General features: G+C 41.3%; 1 protein-coding gene across 27 annotated transcripts in view; it reads left to right on the top strand.

Moving 5' to 3' along the window:
* The window catches only part of EPB41L2 (erythrocyte membrane protein band 4.1 like 2), a 291214-nt gene that overhangs the window by 50073 nt on the left and 220292 nt on the right, over window positions 1-20849 (top strand). For 9 of the 27 annotated variants that reach the window (XR_010126786.1, XR_010126782.1, XR_010126781.1 and 6 more), the window contains exon 1: window positions 17968-18124. The exons of 4 other annotated variants lie outside the window; for them this stretch is intronic. The gene's annotated coding sequence lies outside the window, so the exon portion shown is untranslated. Of the gene's footprint in view, window positions 1-17932; window positions 18125-20849 lie in introns of those variants that run through there. 14 more of the 27 variants (XR_010126787.1, XR_010126784.1, XM_054492765.2 and 11 more) reach the window with 4 other exon arrangements.

Here is a 20849-nt window from a genome sequence, read left to right as displayed (position 1 = left end):
TTTTTTGAGGTGGAGTTTCACTCTTCTTGCCCAGGCTGGAGTACAATGGCGCGATCTCGGCTCACCGCAACCTCTGCCTCCTGGGTTCAAGCAATTCTCCTGCCTCAGCCTCCCAAGTAGCTGGGATTACAGGTCCCCGCCACAACGCCCTGCTAATTTTTGAAGTATAACATTCATACAGAAAAGTGCGCAAATTATAAACCTACCACTCAATGAATTTTTACAAAATTAATGCACTTGTGTAACCACCACCCATATCAGAAAATACATCACTGACATCACCCCAAAACCCCCTTTCAGTCATTCCTTCACAAGCATGTGAAGGAATATGTTTTTGTACATATGCACATGTGAAAACATACGATGGTTTGTTAACCATCATCCTTGATTGATATCACCATAGATTATTATTGCCTGCTTTTGTGCTTTATATATATAGACTCGTATTGTGTATATTCTTCTATTGGGCTTTTTTCACTCATCATTACATTTTTGAGGTACATCCATGTTTGATTATAGCAACAATCTATTCATTTTCATTGCTGTATTATAACTGATTATATGAGCATACCATAATTCTATTATTTGGGCATATTCTGTTATTTGAGTTATTTCAAAAACGCTATTATGCACATTTGCATATGTGTCTTTTGGTGTGTTTATGTACACATTTCTTTAGAACATATTCCTTGGAGTAGAATTTTTGGGCCATAAGATATGCATATGCCCATCTTTAGTATATTCAGCCAGACAGTTTTCCAGATTAGTTTTGCCAGTTTGGACTCTCATCATCCTTAACATTTAGTATTCATTCTTTTTACTTTTAGCCATTTTGGTGGCTACATAGTGGTAATACACCATGATTTTAATTTGCATTCCTCTGGTGACTAATGATGTTAACTTTTCTTTTTTATTTTATTTTATTTCCATAGGATTTGGGGGAACAGGTAGTGATTGGTTACACGAGTAAGGTCTTTAGTGGTGATTTGTAAGATTCGGTGCACCCATCACCCGAGCAGTATGCCCTGTACCTAACATGTGGTATTTTATCCTTTACCCCACTCCCACCCTTTCCCCCAAGTCCCCAAAGTCCATTGTATCATTCCTATGCCTTTGCATCCTCATAGCTTAGCTCCCACTTATGAGTGAAAACATACGATGTTTGGTTTTCCATTCCTGAGTTAGATGTTGAGAAACTTTTCATATATTTGTTAATCCTTTGAGTATCCTGTTTTTATGAAGTTGCCATGCCTTTGGCCCATTTTCCATTGAGTGTTTTGGCTTATTTTTATTGACTTGTAGATGTTCTTTATATATTCTACATAAGGATACTTTGTCAGATATGTGAATTCCAAATATTTACTTCCACCCTACAACTTGCCTTTTCACTCTCTTAATGATATCTTCTCCTGAACAATTGTTCTTAATTATGAATGAATGCAACAGATCAGTCTGTTTCTTTATGGGGGGTGTGTGTGTGTACATGCACACATATGTTAATTCTAAGAAATTGCTGCCTGTCCCAAGATTATGAAGACGTTCTTTCATATTACCTTTTGTAGATAAGAGCTTTACATATTTCCATTTACATGAGGTCTGTTATACAATCTAGCCACAACTGGTTTTTATATGGACAGGGAGGAATGGATCAGGATTCATTTATTTTTCCATATGGATATCCAATAGACCCAATACCATTTATTTGATAAGAACATTCTTTCTCCGTTTCCCTGCAGCAGCACCTTTCTCATAAATTGAGTGACTATACACGTGTGGGTCTGGTTTCCAACACTCTGTTCTGTTCCAGTGGCCTATTTGTCTATCCTTCTGGCAATAGCACATATCTTACAGCTTTACAATAGGTCTTGATATCAAATACTGCCAAATACACCCAGATTTTGAACCAAAAGAATATTTTTAACTGAATGAAAGCAAAAATATAATATCAAAATTCATGATGTAAGAATTTTATAGCCATAAATGCATATATAAGGAAAAAAGAAATACTGAAAAATCAATAATCTAAGTAGCTTTTTGAAGATTTTAGAAGAACAACAAATGAAAGAAATAATAATAATAAGGGCAGATACTAATTAGATTAAAAAAAAAAAAACACCGGCCGGGAGCAGTGGCTCTCGCCTGTAATCCCAGCATTTTGGGAGGCCTAGGCGGGTGGATCACCTGAGGTCGGGAGTTTGAGACCAGCCTAACTAACATGGAGAAACCTCATCTCTATTAAAAATAATTAGCTGGGCATGGTGGCGCATACCTGCAATCCCAGCTACTCAGGAGGGTGAGGCAGGAGAATCACTTGAGCCCAGGAGGCAGAGGTTGTGGTGAGCCGAGATTGCACCATTGCACTCCAGCCTGGGTAACAAGAGCGAAAACTCCGTCTCAAACAAACAAACAAAGAAACAAACAAAAAACACTCTGGGGACTGAGCGTGGTGGCTCATGCCTATAATCCCAGAGCTTTGGGAGGCTGAGGTGAGAGGATTGCTTGAAGCCAGGAGTTTGACACCACCCTGGGCAACATAGCAAGACCCTGTCACTATAAAACAATAATAATGTAGCCAGGCATGGTGGCAAGCACCTGTAGTCCTAGCTACTCAGAAGGCTTGGGTTAGAGTATCAATTGAACCCAGGAGTTTGAGGTTTCAGTGAACTATAACTGCACTATTGCACCCAAACCTGGGCAACAGAGTAACACCCTGTCTCTTAAAACAAAGGCACTGGGAAAAAAATTAAAGCCAAAAGATCTTCTTTAAAATGACTAATAAAATTGATTAACCCCCAGCAAGACTGATCAAGAAAAAAAGAGAAAGCACCCAGCCTGGGCCACATAGGGAGACCTCATCTCTACAAAAAATACAAAAAATTAGTCGGGTGTGGTGGCACACACTGTGGCCCCAGCTACCTGGCAGGGTGAGGTGAGAGGATTGCTTGAGCCCAGGAGGCAGAGGTTGCAATGAGCCAAGATTTTACCACTGCATTCCATCCTGGGCAATAGAGTAAGACTGTCTCAAGAAAACAAAACAAACAACAACAAAAAGAGAAAGCACAATGACCTAGGTCAGAAATAAAGAGACAGCACTACAGATCCTTTTGACATTAAAAGGCTAATAAAAACATGAACAATTTATGCCAATACATTTGAAAATTCAGAAGAAATTTTGATTCCTTTAAAAACGAAACTTACCAAAACCTTTTTTGATTTAAAAAGCCCTGTAATTAAAAACCTTTCCACAAAAAATTTCTAAGATTGTATGTCTTTATTGGTAAATTATTATACACTTAAGAAAAAATAACACCAATCTTGAAAGAACCCTTTCAGAAAATAGAAAATGAGTGTAAACTTTGTGACTTAATAAGGCTAACATCACCTTGATACCAAAATTTGATTAAGGACATTACTAAAAAGGAAATATTACAGTTCAATGTCTCTCATGAATGAAAATGCAAAAATTCTAAATACGGTATTAACAAATTGAATATAGCAGTGTGTACAAAGGTAATACATTATGATCAAATTGAATTTATTTTTTATTTATTTATTTTTTGAGATGGAGTCTTGCTCTGTCACCCAGGCTGTAGTGCAGTGGCGCCATCTCAGCTCATTGCAACCTCTGCCTCCCGGGCTTAGGCAATTCTCCCACCTCAGCCTCTTGAGTAGCTGGGACTACAGGCATGTGCTACCACATCTGGCTAATTTTTTGTATTTTTTGGTAGAGACAGGGTTTCATCATGTTGCCTAGGCTGGTCTTCAACTCCTGAGCTCAAGTGATCCTCCCACCTCCCAAAGTGCTGGAATTATAGGCGTGAGCCACCATGCCTGGCCTAAACTGAATTTATTATAGGAGCACAAAGTTGACTTAACATTTGAAAATCAATTAATGTAATTTGCTTCATAAAGGAAAGAAATCATATATGATCATCTTAATAGATTCAGAGGAAAAAAACTCATTTGATTAAATTTAACAGCTAATCATTATTAAAAAAAGAAAAAGAAGAGAACTCTTCACAATTTAGGACTAGAAAGAAACATTCTTAGTTTGATAAAAGGTATTTTCCCAAAAAGCTAAACATAGGCATTGTACTTAATAATGAATGAAATATTCTCCTTGAAACTAGGAATGAGATATAGAGCCACATTGTCATCAGTTCTATTCAACATTGGCCCAGCTAGTATAGTAAGTGAAGAATAAGGAATAAAGAAGAAAATGAGAAGAATGAAATAAAACTATTATTTGAAATAAAATGTGGGTAGTACACATTTTAATTATCTATTGCTGTATAACAAATTACCCCAAAACTTAACAGCTTGAAGCAACAAATATTTATTTTTTTATTTTTTTATTTTTTTGAGATGGAGTTTTACTCTTGTTGCCCAGGCTGGAGTGCAATGGTGTGATCTCGGCTCACCACAACCTCCGCCTCTGAGGTTCAAGTGATTCTCCTGCCTCAGCCTCCCGAGTAACTGGGATTACAGGCATGCGCCACCATGCCCGGCTAATTGTTTTTTGTATTTTTAGTAGAGACGGGGTTTCTCCATGTAGGTCAGGCTGGTCTCGAACTCCTGAGCTCAGGTGATCCGCCCACCTAGGCCTCCCAAAGTGTTGGGATTATAGGCATGAGCCACAGGGCCTGGCCTAACAAATATTTATTATCTCACAGGTTCTGTGTGTCAGGAATTCGGGAGTGGCTTTGCTGATTGGTTTTGGTTTAAGGTCTTTCATGACATCAGTTAGGGTTGCAGTTATCCAAAGCTTGCCTGGGGCTGCAGGATCCACTTCTAAGATTGCTCACTCACTTGGTTTTTGGCACATGGGCCTCTGCATTGGGCTGTTTGAGGGTCTTCACCATATGGCAGCTGGCTTCCCAGAACCAATGGTCTAAGACAGAGCAAGATAGAAACCACAACATCCTTTACAATCTTGCCTTGGAAATCATACTCTGTAATTTTCTGCCATATCCCTTTAGTTAAAAGCAAGTTACCAAGTATGTCTCACACTCAGTGGAAGGAAATTAGTCTCTGCCAGACAAAGGTATGTTAAAAAATTTGTGGGCAGATTTTTTTTTTTTTTTTTTTTTTTTGTAGAAAAGGGGTACAACACAGGGAGGGGAACATCACACACGGCGGCCTGTTGAGGTGTTGGGGGCAAGGGGAGAAAAAGGATTAGGACAAATATGTAATGCATGCAGGGCTTAAAACCTAGATGACAGGTTGGTAGGTGCAGCAAACCACCGTGGCACATGTATACGTATGTAACAAACCTGCACGTTCAGCACATGCATCCCAGAACTTAAAGTAAAAAAAAAAAAAAAAAAAAAAGAAAGAAATGGGGTCCAGCTATGTTGCCCAGGCTGGTCTCAATTCCCGGGCTCAAGCGACCCTCTCATCTTGTGATGAGCTTCCCAGAGGGCTGTGATTATAGTTGTGAGCCACTGTGCTAGGCCTGCGGGCAGATTTTTAAAACCATCATAGTGTACACTGAAAATTCAAAAGAGTTGTATTAGTCTGTTCTCACACTGCTATAAAGAGATATCTGACACTGGGTAATTTATAAAGGAAAGAGTTTTAATTGACTCACAGTTCCACTTGGCTGGGGAGGCCTGAGGAGACTTACAATCATGGCAGAAGGGGAAGCAAGCATGTTTTACATGGTGGCAGGAGAGAGACATCATGAGCGTGTGTAGGAGGAAATGTCAAACACCTATAAAACCATCAGATCTCATGAGAACTGACTCACTATCACAAGAACAGCAGGGGGAAACCACCCCCATAATCCAGTCACCTCTCACCAGGTCCCGCACTTGACATGTGGGGATTATGAGGATTATAATTTAAAATGAGATTTGGGTAGGGACACAAAGCCAAAACCATATCAAGAGTCTACAGAATAACTGTTAGAATTAAAAGTAGATTTATTAAGATCACAGGATACAAAGCATACATACTAAAATCAATTGCATTTCCATTTAATATATAAATTACTTAAAAAATAAAATGTACAAAATGATACTATTTATAATAGCATGAAAAAAATCGAATACCTAGCAACAAGTACAGTTAAAGCTAAGAAAGATGTCTACGTGGAAAACTACAAAACATTTAGAGAAATTACAGATACTGAATTGAATTTATGAAATTAAATAACTAGGTATATTTTCTTCTAAATACCATCCAATTAAAGATCCTCAGCTACAAAATGAATTCCATCTTTTGCTAAAGGTTAAGGAAACTTGTGTGTGAAAGCAAAAGAGAAATCTCTATCATCCTCAATTTTCTTTCTTTGGCCTACAAGGTTTATCTCACAACTGTGCCAAGCAGTCAGCCTCCTGTGGTTTTCTGGATCTCCTGATGTTCTGCTAATGTTGTCTCTGTTATATCTGGAAGCAACTGGCTTTCCATTTCCTTGGCCTGTTACTTAGGTTTTATCAAAATCTTTCCTTATCTTTTTTCCTTCACTGTAGTTCTGGCAGATGTTTAAAATAGATAGCAATAAAAATAAATCTAAACTAAAATCAAAATCCAATTTAAAAAATTCAAAAGCATAAAAACAAGCAAGTTTAGAATATTCAAATTTCCAAATATAATAAAGACAAAATTGACTAAACACACAGATGTCTACTCTTTTTCTGACCCTACCAAAGAGATCTCCATCTTGAAGTAGCTTTGCGTTGGCACGGTAATTATGCCTGGAGTAAATGTAATCATTCAAAGAACCTGTTTCCTTGTTCTCTCTTTGTATGTTCTAGGGCATTCAAGACCCAGATCTTCCCCTGGGTCTAATATTGAACTATTCAAACACAGTACCTGTAGTATTTACAGTTTCTACAGAGGGAATGGGCCCCAGGATATTCCTTGAGCAGGAATATTCTTGTTAAATTTGCCACCCTCACCTCTCACCCCCAGTATATGCACAGCCATATTGTATCCCCAAGCATCTGAACCACAGCCTTCCAGCCAATCCACAGTCCAGCCAGTGACCTATGAGGTAATTTGCCATGAAAATTTGTTATCAAATGTGGCAACACATATGAAGAATTTCTTCAAATATTCTTCCACCCAGTAGTTACACTTCTGGAAATTTATCCTACATATATACTTGTACATTTTACTTACAGACATTTAGACAAGAATATTAATTTTATTATAAGCATTATTTATAGGAGCAAAAAATTTTAACTACATATAATTCAATAAGGGACAAGTTAAATGCATTGTAACTTTACAATACAGCTGTTGAAAAAAAGACACAGATTAATATGTTGCTTTCACTCTGTCATGTTTGCATGCATGGTATAAATGCCTCCTTCTCATGGGGAAGTTTGAGTTCTTCACTGCAGGTTTTGTCTTCCCCAACCCTAACCTCAGCTAACTTCTGGATTAATTAATTAATCCATTTATGTCTAGTGTTCCATTATTGGGATGCTAAGCTTGTGGGGGTTATTTATGTCCTACTGCTCAAGGTCATTGCCAAGGTTTGATTTTTCAAAAAAGAAATTTGCAACCTTTGGTATAAGTGGGTTAATTTTCTTTGTGGTATAAGATGTTAGATACGACTTCTATCTTTGGGAGCCTACTCTTGCCTGTTAGCCTTTTCCAAAACAGACAAAAAATTATTTTTAAATATTAGAACTAGAAATGAAGCCAACTGGGAAAGCTGTTTGTTGAGGTCAGAGCTTTTGGAGATCTGAAGAAATACTGGTGAGGAAGCAAGGCAAAGTGTTTGACCAGGCAGATCAGATCAGTTCAGACTGGTGGTGAATTTGCTTGATAGATCTCATAACCAGCCTATTCTCACATCTTAAACTTTTCTTCTTGGAAAAACCTCATGCATCTGAAATTCTCCCACTGTGTTCCTACTCCGGGTGGTAGTATGTCTAGTGTTATTAACTTGGCAAGAAAGCTGTGATTGACACCACTGAGCTCACATGAAGAGTCAGACCCTACTTATCACAAAGGCTCACCTCCACCCGCTTTTGGAGGATTCTACTTAGTTCACTCTTTTTTTGGGGGGGGGTGGTGCAGATATTTTGGAATATTAAATACTTGACATAAGCAACATATCAGCATGAGTATTATTCTTTCACAAGGGATATATGAAGCTCTTAGAGAAAAACCGGATTTTTTTAATGTAAAATTTCACCAAACCTCTTTTTATTTAGGCATAATTGAGCAACGGGTTAAGAAGTTATAAGCCAAGCACTCGTTTTTTTTGAGGGATGGAGGGAGGGACTGGCTTGCAAGTCTACTTAGCTCATGGCACATTGCAATAAAAATATTTGCTCAATTTACTGAATTTAGACTTTAATGAATTGAGTTATTATACTTTGAAGTTTTGTTTAAGTAAGACTTTATAGGACAGCTATATTTACAGTAATAAATGAATAAAACATTTAATAAAAGACAATTCTTCTGGAAATCTGTAGTGATTCCTTATTGCATATAGGCAATCAGGAACAAACTCAAGCTCCTCTTTGAAGTCTCAACACCTTTGCTCATGAAGTTCCTCTTAAAAGCCACCAACTCTGTCAAATTTCCATGATACTCTTCATCACAATTTATCATTTCTTTCTTTATTATGCTAATATCTTTAATTCAGATTTTAGCTATTTTCCCTGTTGTGTATATTTCCCTGTTGTTGAGATTGGTTTGAAGATTTTCCTCATTGTAGTGTTCTTGTGTTTTGGAATTATAAAATGACTTGGAGTGTATTTCCTCTTTTCCTGTTTTCTGGGTGAGTTGGTTTAGCATTGCTATATTTTCAGGGTAGGCTAACTGCTGTTAAAAACAACAGCGACAACAACAAAACAAAACCCCTCAAATCTTAGTGGCTCGACAATATAAGGGTTTATTTTTCCCTCATTTCTTACTCACACTTCAGTATCGGTTATGGGTGGGCATGGGGGAGGACTCTGCTCCATATAGTCATTAAGGGATCCAGGCTTCTTACATTTTAGAGGATCTATTATCCCCTAGGGCTTCAGAGTCCTCCTCTGGGTCCTCTGCATTTAACAAACAAAGGAAGAGACAGAGAGTGATAGATCATACAAGAGATTTTTTAATAGGGACTAGGCCTACAGACAGTGTACATCATCTCTAACCCACATCCCATTGGCGAGAACCCACTCACATGACCACACTTAAATGCAAAGGATGCTGGGAGATATAGATAGTTTTGTGCTCCAGCGGAAAAGAAAATATGATTTGGTGATTACATAGCCTTGTCTCCAGTGATCTCTTCTTTTGGTAGGGAAACATCTGCTTCCCCTTCTTTCCACACAAAGAACATACTCACCTTTTCCACAAGGAAAACAACCCTAAGTCCCACAATGTCACGTAATTTAGCTCAAAATACATGATCTGTAGGTGATATGCAGCCTCTCCTTCAGTTTCAGATATGGCTTCTCATGATCTAGCAAGCTATCACCTAAAAAGCCAAGTGGTCTGTAGGCCGAACACGCAGTACTGTAGCAGCAGAGCAAGGATAATTTGTTATTTCTTGTTTCTTGACTCTGTTTGGTAGATCTCGTCTATAAACTACCTAACTCTGGTGCTTTCTTTTTGGGAAATTTTAAACTTCTGATTCAATTTCAATAATGTTCACAGAAAAGATTAGCTTTTCTATTTCTTCTTTAGTTGAATTTAGCAATTCATAATTTTTCTAAGAATTTTTCCCTTTCCCTAAGCTTTTACATTTGTCTTAAACTTAATAGTATTTTTGCGTTATCTTTTAAATCGCTGCTTCTTTTTCCCTTTTGGTATTCCTACTATTGCTCATTTGTGCCATCTCACTTTTCTAGTTTTTCTGCTTTTTTTCTAGATTGGTCTTGCCAGAGATTATTAATTTTATAAGTGTTTTCATAGAACCAAATTTTGACTGATGATCCTCTCTTCCCAATGTTTTCTAGATCACTAATTTCCTCTTATATTTATTACTTTCTTAGGGAATATTCTTTTCAAACTAATTTTGTAAGTTGGATGATTATCTTATTAATTTTCAGCCTTCCTTCTTTTTACTACATACATCCAAGGCTATGATTTTTTTCGAAGCACTGTTTTAGCTGAATTCCACAATCATTCTAATCATGTCATTACGTTGTTCTGAGCATTTTAATAATTTTTATTATGTTTTTTCTTCTCTACCCATGAAATATTAGGAAGTTCCCTCCTCCTGAAAATAAATGCAGTTTTAAAAGTTATTTAGTTACTATTCATTCATTACCTAATTGCAATGAAGTCAGTGTGCGGTATGCTATACTATATCAGTTGTATGAAATTTGAGACTTCGGTTTAAACCTGAAATTTGAAAGTTGTAAACTGGCTGAGCACGGTTGCTTATGCTTGTAATCCAGCACTTTGGGAGGCCAGGTGGTATAGGATTACTTGAGGCCAGGAGTTTAAGACCAGCCTGGGCAACCGAGCAAGACCCAGTCTCTATAAAAAATTTAAAAAAGAAAAAATTAGCTTTGTGTGGTGGCACATACCTGTAGTCCCAGCTACTTGGGAGGCTGAAGTGGGAGAATCACCTGAGCCCAGAAGAATTGTGGGGACCGTTGGGTGATCACACAACTGCACTCTAGCCTGGGCGATAGAGAGAGACTCTGTTTCAAATTTAAAAAAAAAGGAAGGAAGGTAGTTAGTTAAAACTTATTTTATAGCCTATGTAATTTTCATAAAGAGTCCTTGTATGCTTGAGAAGAATGCATATTCTGCAGTTGCTGAGTGAAATTTTCTACATATGTTCATTATTTCAATATTGTTAATTATATTTTAAAAATCTTATGTATTCCTATTGACTTCTGTCTCCTGCCTCAGCCTCCCGAGGAGCTAAGGCTATAGGCTGACGCCACCACACCCAGCTAATTTTTGTATTTTTAGTAGAGACAGGGTTTCACTATGTTGGCCAGGCTGATCTCGAACTCCTGATCTCAAGTGATCCGCCTCCCTTGGCCTCCCAAAGTGTTGGGTTTACAGGCATGAGCCACTGTGCCCTGCTGGATGAATATCAAAAACACGTTTCTTTCTTTCTTTTTTTTTTTGGGGTTCACTCTTTTTTTTTTATTATTATTATACTTCAAGTTTTAGGGTACATGTGCACAATGTGCAGGTTAGTTACATATGTATACATGTGCCATGCTGGTGTGCTGCACCCACCAACTCGTCATTTAGCATTGGGTATATCTCCTAATGCTATCCCTCCCCTCTCCCCTCACCCCACAACAGTCCCCAGAGTGTGATGTTCCCCTTCCTGTGTCCATGTGTTCTCATTGTTCAATTCCCATCTATGAGTGAGAACGAACATGTGGTGTTTGGTTTTTTGTCCTTGCGATAGTTTACTGAGAATGATGATTTCCAATTTCATCCATGTCCCTACAAAGGACATGAACTCTTCATTTTTTTATGGCTGCATAGTATTCCATGGTGTATATGTGCCACATTTTCTTAATCCAGTCTATCATTGTTGGACATTTGGGTTGGTTCCAAGTCTTTGCTATTGTGAATAGTGCCACAATAAACATACGTGTGCATGTGTCTTTATAACAGCATGATTTATAGTCCTTTGGGTATATACCCAGTAATGGGATGGCTGGGTCAAATGGTATTTCTAGTTCTAGATCCCTGAGGAATAGCCACACTGACCTCCACAATGGTTGAACTAGTTTACAGTCCCACCAACAGTGTAAAAGTGTTCCTATTTCTCCACATCCTCTCCAGCACCTGTTATTTCCTGACTTTTCAATGATTGCCATTCTAACTGGTGTGAGATGGTATCTCACTGTGGTTTTGATTTGCATTTCTCTGATGGCCAGTGATGATGAGCATTTTTTCATGTGTCTTTAGGTTGCATAAATGTCTTCTTTTGAGAAGTGTCTGTTCATATCCTTTGCCCACTTTTTGATGGGGTTGTTTGTTTTTTTCTTGTAAATTTGTTGGAGTTCATTGTAGATTCTGGATATTAGCCCTTTGTCAGATGAGTAGGTTGCGAAAATTTTCTCCCATTTTGTAGGATGCCTGTTCACTCTGATGGTAGTTTCTTTTGCTGTGCAGAAGCTCTTTAGTTTAATTAGATCCCATTTGTCAATTTTGGCTTTTGTTGCCATTGCTTTTGGTGTTTTAGACATAAAGTCCTTGCCCATGCCTATGTCCTGAATGGTATTGCCTAGGTTTTCTTCTAGGGTTTTTATGGTTTTAGGTCTAACATTTAAGTCTTTAATCCATCTTGAATTGATTTTTGTATAAGGTGTAAGGAAGGGATCCAGTTTCAGCTTTGTACATATGGCTAGCCAGTTTTCCCAGCACCATTTATTAAATAGGGAATCCTTTCCCCATTGCTTGTTTTTCTCAGGTTTGTCAAAGATCAGATGGTTGTAGATGTGTGGTATTACTTCTGACGGCTCTGTTCTGTTCCTTTGATCTACATCTCTGTTTTGGTACCAGTACCATGCTGTTTTGGTTACTGTAGCCTTGTAGTATAGTTTGAAGTCAGGTAGCATGATGACTCCAGCTTTGTTCTTTTGGCTTAGGATTGTCTTGGCAATGCGAGCTCTTTTTTGGTTCCATATGAACTTTCAAGTAGTTTTTTCCAATTCTGTGAAGAAAGTCATTGGTAGCTTGATGGGGATGGCATTAAATCTATAAATTACCTTGGGCAGTATGGCATTTGCATGATATTGATTCTTCCTACCCATGAGCATGGAATGTTCTTCCATTTGTTTGTATCCTCTTTTATTTCATTGAGCAGTGGTTTGTAGTTCTAAATTAGGTATTGATGGGACGTATCTCAAAAAAAACACATTTCTTCTTCCAGGCTGAGTCAAGCCTTGAGAAGCTAAGTGTGGATTAAACATCGCTTCACTGTTCACCTTGACTGGGTGCTCTTGCGCAAGGCACAGCCTTATCAATGTGTGCAGAGTCTGTGCCTGCTTTAGCATTTGCTTATCTTTTGGGATTTGCTCTTCCTTACAGATTCTAGCCTCTCACAATTACTTTACCTTTTCTACCAGGCTCAGCCATGTATTTTTTAAATGCTTTAAAAAATTACATTCATCATTTTTAGGTGTTATGCCCTGGGAATTTTCCTCTGAATACTGGATCTATCAAATTGTAGGAAATTGAAGGTACCTCACTCATTTTCAATTAGGTTCACTCTTTCAACAAATATTTAATGAAGAAGCCCTTTATGAGTTGCTGTGCTTGGAACTAAAATACAATGGTACAGAAAGTGACGTTCCTGCGTTTGCAAAACCTATGGTTGAGTCGTCCTCTTTCATTTTCTGGGTGTGTTTTTCTTCTCAGCGATTGCACCCTCCTGGAAGGTTTTCCTCTGGAGAGAGTGGGATCATAAGCAGTAAGAGCATACACATAACCTGAAACCCCTATCCTTCTAAGTGTTTTCTAATAAGTAGAACGCATTTGTGTGCCTTGGGAAACCACACAAAACTAAACTGAAGAATGGTACTTTGCTAATACCAACCTTCCTCCACACATCTGTTTTGAATAAAGGAAGGACCACTCTCTAAGATGGTCCATTTTCCAAAGGGAGGAATTTATTTGTTTGCTTAGAAACGGCAACATTCCAGCTCCGATCCCACTGTCGCCACTATTTCCAGGGGCTATTTTACAAACTAGCCAATCAAGTCTGGGCTATGTAAATATTTCAAGGATATAATCCAGGGGATTACTCTTCTAATTTTCCCCCTGGTACTTTAATTCAACAGCCTCTTCTGCTGCTCTGATTGTCGCTGTTGATGGGTTTCACCACCATTTGCTGAGACCACTTACAAATTATGCTCCTCAGGCAAGGCTCCCCAGCGTGGGCCCAAGGAATTTGGCTCGCCTTGTCACACCACATCAGAAGTTGTCTATGGTATTGTGGGGGTAATTCTGTCTGTCCAGCAAAGTCCAATGACACTGCTTAAAGGTCATTTTGCCTTCCTCATCCCCACATCTAATTAAGTGGGCAGTCTGCTGACTGCAGGCATGTAGTGGAGTGCGGTGGTCACATGCCAGTCCACTTTTATTAAAGTTTGGTGTTCTGTCTCAATCATTTTCCATAGCAGGACTTCTGCATATTCCCTGCAAAATAGGAATCTAAAGAGCCCTTTAGGCTCTTTTCAGAGTCTCCTCTTTGCTTTGACTGTGTCTGTGAATGAGCCTGGAGCCTTCTCTTTTGATGTCTCTTTGTTTTTTTGTTTTTTTTTTTTTTGAGTGGGAGTCTGGCTCTGACGCCCAGGCTGGGGTGCAGTGGCGCCATCTTGTCTCACTGCAACCTCTGCCTCCTGGGTTGAAGCCATTCTCCTGCCTCAGCCTCCCAAGTAGCTGGAATTACAGGTGTGTGCAGCCACGCGCCAAAATAATATACATATGTGCTTTCCAAATGTAGCTTTTCTGGGACTTTTATTGGATCTGAACCATTTCTGTTTTCAGTTCTAGGGAGCAATTGATTATGAGATGTCATGAGGAGCAACTCTGAAGACTGTTCCAGCTTAAGGGAATCAGCCAGTCCATCCCTGTTTCTCTGTCATTGAGCCTAATTAAGTAGGGGTGTGTGTGTGTGTGTGGCAAAACTCCAACTACAATTGAGAGAATACCTCAGTTTGGCAGGCTTGAGATGCATATACCTGTTATTAGCCATAGTTGGGAGTGGTTTTTCCAAAGATGACATCACTTAGTGTGTCTTAGATGGAAAGGAGGCCCTGTGATGCTTTTGATAAAAAATCTGTGTGAAGAGTTGCTTGAGGGCCAACTTGAATACCAGACGAGAAAAACATGGTGTCTGTAGTGAATTGCTTACAAGATGTCTGTCAACAATTTTCCCCCTCACTGTGCAGACATTCCACTCCTCCTACCAAGAAGCAAAGTCTATGACCCCTCTCCTTCAACTGGGGCTGGCCCTCTGATTTGCTTTGACCAACAGAATGGAGCATAAGTGATGCTGTGTGACTTCTGAGCCAAGCCCTTGCAGGCCTTGCAGCGTTTGTTTTTGTTCTCTTGGAAGCTGGGTGTCATGTAAAGAAGTCTGGGTTATCCTACTAGATAGGCCACATAGAGGATGGAGGAAGGGAGCGCGTGCAGAAAACAAAGGGAGACAGAGAGGGAGAGACAGAAAGAGAGAGAGAGGGGGAGAGAGAAAGAGAGAGAAAGAGTCTGGAGGATGAGAGTCCATGTGGAGGAGAAATTAGGTGTCCCAGTTGACAGGCAGCACCAACTGCCAGACATGTGAGTGAAGCCATCTTAGATCCTTTATCCACAGTTGAGCCTCCCAGCTGAGCATTGCTTGAATTCCTGCCCCAAAGAACCACAAGCAATAAAACGGTTGTTTTAAGTCACTAAAGCAGGGTCTTGTAGCCCAATTGAAACTGAGCCGAAGTTGGCCAGGTGACAGAGTGACTCTTGCAGTCATTTGTGTGATATGTTTGTTGCTGTGGCAGTGGAACTGGGATTGCATGAATTCACGATGAAGCTTGAGAATGCCTTAGAAATAGTAGGAGAGGGCATTTTCAGGTCTTGCTGCCTGTGGACCACGTAAAGGAAGGGCAGGTCCTCAACCCAGAGCCACTCCAACCTGGTTTGGGCTTGGCACACAGAAGGCACAAAGATAAAATGATGACTCATGGATATAGTGAGATCAAGCTCTTCCAGGGGCCATGCCTATGGGGGTGAGTTGGTAAGTAAAGGCACTAAGGAAGTCCTGGGTACATTTCTAGTCCATACTTCCAGACTAACTTTGCTTGCACATAGTGCCCAGGATTGAGGCTATTATGGCAAATTTGGATGTGGTAGCTCTCAGGACTAGTACCTATATTCTTCTCTTGCTCTCTGTGTCAGTCCTTTGCCTGTTACTACAGTGTGTCTAGCAGGAAGACCCAATCTTGTTCTACCTAGTGTTTTCCTGGGGATTAACATTCTGCCCTTGAACTACAGCCTGGTAGTCCTGACGGTACTTTCACCTGCCTGAGACTTTGGATATCACCTATTTCAGGACTTTGTCCTTCTTTCTGTTCAAACCCCTCTTCTCTTCTTGTTAGACTTCCCTGGTTGTCTGGACTACCACCTGTTGTTTGCTAAAATCTCTATGGTGCCACCTTCCATCAGTTTTCCTCACTTCCTTATAGCTTCTGGGACTTGATTTTTCTGCCCTCAGTTCCTGCTAGGTCCTCACTGAATCTGTTCCATTCCATTAAAATGCTAGGGCTATGTAAGCCTGTGTCCAAAAACAGAGTTCAATTCTTCTTCCACACAATAGCCTTTAGACATTTGACAACCTTTTTATCACCTTTAATCATCTCTTTAGGCTAAATCTTGCTGGTTCCCACATTTTCAAGGTCACCCATTTATGGTTATAATTTAGCTTATCAATATTTTCTTTTGGAGGGAAAAATTTCTTCTTAAGAGGTGGCATATAGGAGTGATTCATGTACTTCAACAGAGAGTATAGTAAGCATATCCTTTCTTATGAGAAGGGCATTATATTTTATTGACTATGCCTATATTTATGTTATTTTGCTCTAGCATTTTAAAGGGGGCTCCATCAGGGGTAGATCAATGTTTTATGGGCCCAAAAGCTTATATGACTTTAGGAACTCTTTAAAAAACACAAAATGAAATACAAAATTATAAAGTTAGTTTCAAGGTTTGTGAAAATGAGAGATCCCGAAGTTTGTTTCATTAGTTTCGTTGTAAATCTGCTGCATATTTGTTATTATGAGAAAATAATAGTATTTTCTCATTACATTCCCAGGTCTCCTTTACCAGAATTGCTGTCTAATCAGATTTCTGCTCTGTTTTAGCACACCTTATAAAATTTAACTTGTATACTTAGCATATGGGATTGTGATTAAGTAAATTAATGCATGTAAGGGACTTAGAACAATGCCTAGCACATAAAGCACACAATCAACCTTAACTATTATTATTTGTATTATTTACTAGAAAGACCTTGGCAAATAATTTATCTTCCCAAATCTTTTTGATGTAATGGAGCTCAAATGTGCCTGCCTTTTTCATAGGGTGATTGTGAGGATCAAATGATGATAAAATATGTGAATGTATTTTGTTAACTGGAAGGTATTGTTACTGAGGTTTCATTTGACATTGTTAATTTTGGAAAAGGTTCTGTTTAGGAAAGAAAGGGAGACTTGACTTTGGCTGTGGTGGAATCACTAAAGACCTCAATAAAAGTGAGAGGAGTAAAAAGGATAAGAGGTGCGTGTGAGGCAGATGCTGGAGGCAGTGAGCTGGACACGTTGTTTGACACCAGCTTGACGTGCAAACCTTCAAAAAGGTGAAATATATTGAATCTGAAACATATTGACCTCATTGTACAAAAGAAAAGAACCAGAAGGGTAGCGTGTGTGTGTGCTTGTGGCTTTCCACAATTTAGCCCCAAACTAGGTTTTTTCCAGACTCTTCTTCACCCGTGGTCATGCTCTGCAATCCAGATTCCCAGGCCTCTGCCCAGAGAAATCCTACTTACTCTGGGGAGGCCTTTCCTCCACGGGGTTTCCCCAACCCCTCCTGTCCCTCCCACAGGAAGAATAAATGGTTCCTTTTCAATGCCCTTTCTGTGAAAGCACTTTTTCCACTCTAGACTGAGGGAGACCCAGTTTTCCTTATTCTGCATCTCCAGGCTCTGCTCCAGTGTCTACCTCTAGGAAGGCGCTCAATGAAGGTTTAGTCAGCAAATGCACTTTGAATAAATAACTTTTAAAAGTTGAGAGGACATTTAAGGCCGGGAATCGCAGTTGAGAACGCCTGGATTAGCTATCATCCCGGCTGCCCTGAGGGCGAAAGACGTCCTCCAGCCCCGGGTCTCCGCGGCCGCGCTCGGCGAATCCCGCGGGAAAGGTCCCCCGCCCGCGCAGGGGCGGGGCCTGGGCGTCGGGGGCGGGACCGCCCGCGGGGGTTTCCGCGCCGGGGGCTCGTCCGGCGGGGGCGCGGGAGGGGCTTCCGCCGCGAGGGGGCGGGGCCGGCGCTCAGAGTCCTCTCACGGCCCCAGTCAGGGAATTTCAATTTGAAACCTAGCGGAGGGAGGAGGCAGGCGCGGCTGCCGGCGGCTGGGACTGAAGAGGGACGGGTCCCCGCGGCGAGCGAGCTCCTGAGGTGCGGCGTCGGGGTAAGGAGGCGTGCGGGGCTGCACGGGCCGGGCGACTGGTCAGTGTGGGGTTGCAGGGGCGGCTCAGATTTTTCCTCTGGCTGCAGCTGGGAAGCTGATCCCGGGCAGGAAGCGGTGGCGGGACGGTCCCACCGGGATGGGGGGCGGGGAGAGGGGGCCCGGCTTTGGGATTTTCTGCGGCTCCCTCTCTCCTTTACTTCCCCGTCTCTGCCCGACGCGATTCCTGCCCGGGGGTCCGGGTCCTGTTGCTCCGGGCCGGATCCCGGCTTCGCTGCTCCCCGCGGTCCCCCTCTTCCCTCTTCCGGGGGACCGGGGCCGCGTCCCGGCGGAGCCAGGAGAGGCGGGGGCACGGGGAGGACGCCGTCCCCCCCCCGGGGTGCCGTGGGCTCAGGTCACGCGTCCGGGCCCCGTGGAGCAACAGCGGGAGAAATCCGGCTCCATCCCCCCTGCGGGGAGGGGCTCGGCCGCGGCGTCGCCCTTCAGCAGGAAGGTTTTAGGAGGGGAAGCGCGGGCCGGCCGCGCGCGTGGGGACTGCGGGAAGCCGGGCGAGGGCGGCGCGCCAGCCCCACGCGCGGTGCGGGTCGGGCCCGGTGTCGGCTCGCGCCCGCGCCCCGGGTTGCCGCCTGCGCCGTCTGGGAGCTGCGGAGAGGGACGCGTGTTTCGTGCTGGGATCCTTACAATTCCCACACCCAGGCCATCTCACCACAGATGGCTTGTTTTTTCTCCTCCTGCACTGGGGGCCGAGGGTTGGGAGCATTTTTAGGTGAGCAGCGGGGAAGGGTGAGGAGAACCTAAAGGAGCGCGACAAGGTTGAAGTCGGCGTCTGGGGACCCCATCCCCAGGCGCAGACGCTGCCCCCAGCAGCCTGAGGTCTGTGGTGGGACATCAGTTATGCTTCTCTAGATCGCTCACCTCCCCTGAGGTCAAGTTTTTTTTTTTTTTTTATAAATAAAATGAGGTTTGGTGAGAAGAACTCCTGCCTAGAGTCTATTATTTTGGGGAGGGGTCTGCGTATGGAGCCCTCCCTACGGACCCGGGTAGTCTTTCATTGAATTGCCCCATCAACACCACAGCTGCCCCTAATTTTAAGATCCCTAGGTGGGTGGGAGAGAAGGTGGAATCTAGAGGAGCTGTGGCTATATTTTCACTTTTCTGAATCACATCTTTCCCCAGTTTCTTGAACTTCTTGCCTCTGAAATGGCATGTGTGTGCCAGGCGTCTTGTTGCTCTTGTTACTGTTATTTAAGCTGTTTTAAAAAAACGACTTTCGCGGTTTTCCCCTCATTTTTTCAGTCTTTATTTCCTCCCCCACCTTACGTTTTTATTGTTTTTTCAACGGAATACGTTATTTCTCTGGTCTCTTTATAACGCTGTTGAGAATTAGCATTTCAGTTGGTGTTCTGTCACATTTCACCTTGGACTTTGCACTTGAGGGAAACTGAGTCAGTTTCTGTGCTGCAGGGGCTAGGATTTAGAATTCTCAAGCTTTGAACAGGTTTCAGTGGGGAACGAATAGTGCTTAATCCTATTCAGTTTCCCTTTACAGACTCATTGCTGTGAGAAATCACTGGGTGGCTGTTGCAGCCACTGATGGGGGCTGCATTGCAATGCAATCTTGAATTGTGATAAGGGCCGATTGGCTGCATCCATCAGGCTGTGAGTTTGACACAACTTTTAAAGAGCTATGCTGTGTCACCTGTCAGAGCTCGAGTGGTCATTCTTTTAATTCAATTTAAGAACCACCATCAAACTTCAGATATCTATTCTTTGGAGGTTATTGGAGAACTGTGCAAGTGGTAATGGCTTGGAACAATGGTGTGGATTTAGCGCTAATGTAATCCTATCCTGTCTTCCTCACTTCTTGGGCAGAATTCCCACTGAAGTCAGTAGTGGTCTTGTGTGCAGACAGACTGCTGAGAACAAGAGGCTGCTCATTTAGGGTAACGGGAAGGGACGGTTTCTTTCCTTTTAAAACATCCCCCTGTAAGAAAGACTTAGTCATAACAGTTCTTTAATCTTTCACCACTAGTCCAAGTAGCTGAGAGCACTTTTTGCAAAAACCTTCGAAAGAAAATTTGTGGATGAATTGAGCCACGTCCCTCGAACTCTTGATATCTACGTTGCATGGTGATCGTTAAAAAAGATTAAAAGTGATTTAAAAAAATCAGTTAACAAAGCTATAATTTCAGTAAAATTTTTCCTAACTTTTGTAAAAAACGTAAACTGCCAGGGAGCATTTTGTAGCAACTGAGTATGTATATTTCAAATCTGAAATTTAAGTCCAAGTAGAAAGAAGCAAATTTAATTTCGGGGATGAATCTGAAGAGAGGCCACCAAAAAAATAACTATCTAAATATAAAAAGGAAGTTCAGATATCTCTTGCTGTTTTTCAGGAGATAGCTTTAGGGCAGTTTGCTCACTTTCATACCTGTTCTTAGCGATTTACTGACTGCCTGGGTCCATCATTAGATAATGTGAGCACTTGGAGGTTTCCAAATGAGCTTTGTGCTGATCTGAGTTGCTGAGCTAGTTAGATCCTTGGCTTCTTAACGTAACATTCTTGTGGCTTACCCTTTCCAAATTACTAGTTCTAAGGAATTGAGTTTAGAAAACCTAACCAGTGACCAGAATGTAAAAATAGGTATTTAAAAATCAGAACCATGTCCACGTGTACTACCCAACCACTTGCTTTCAACTAAAAATACTTGCAAAGATGACAAAGCAG

The sequence above is a fragment of the Pongo pygmaeus genome, chromosome 5 (assembly GCF_028885625.2).
Source record: "Pongo pygmaeus isolate AG05252 chromosome 5, NHGRI_mPonPyg2-v2.0_pri, whole genome shotgun sequence".
NCBI classification, from domain to species: domain Eukaryota; kingdom Metazoa; phylum Chordata; class Mammalia; order Primates; family Hominidae; genus Pongo; species Pongo pygmaeus.
Note: the sequence above shows the minus strand (reverse complement) of the source record. Positions and strands in the feature narration are given on the sequence as shown.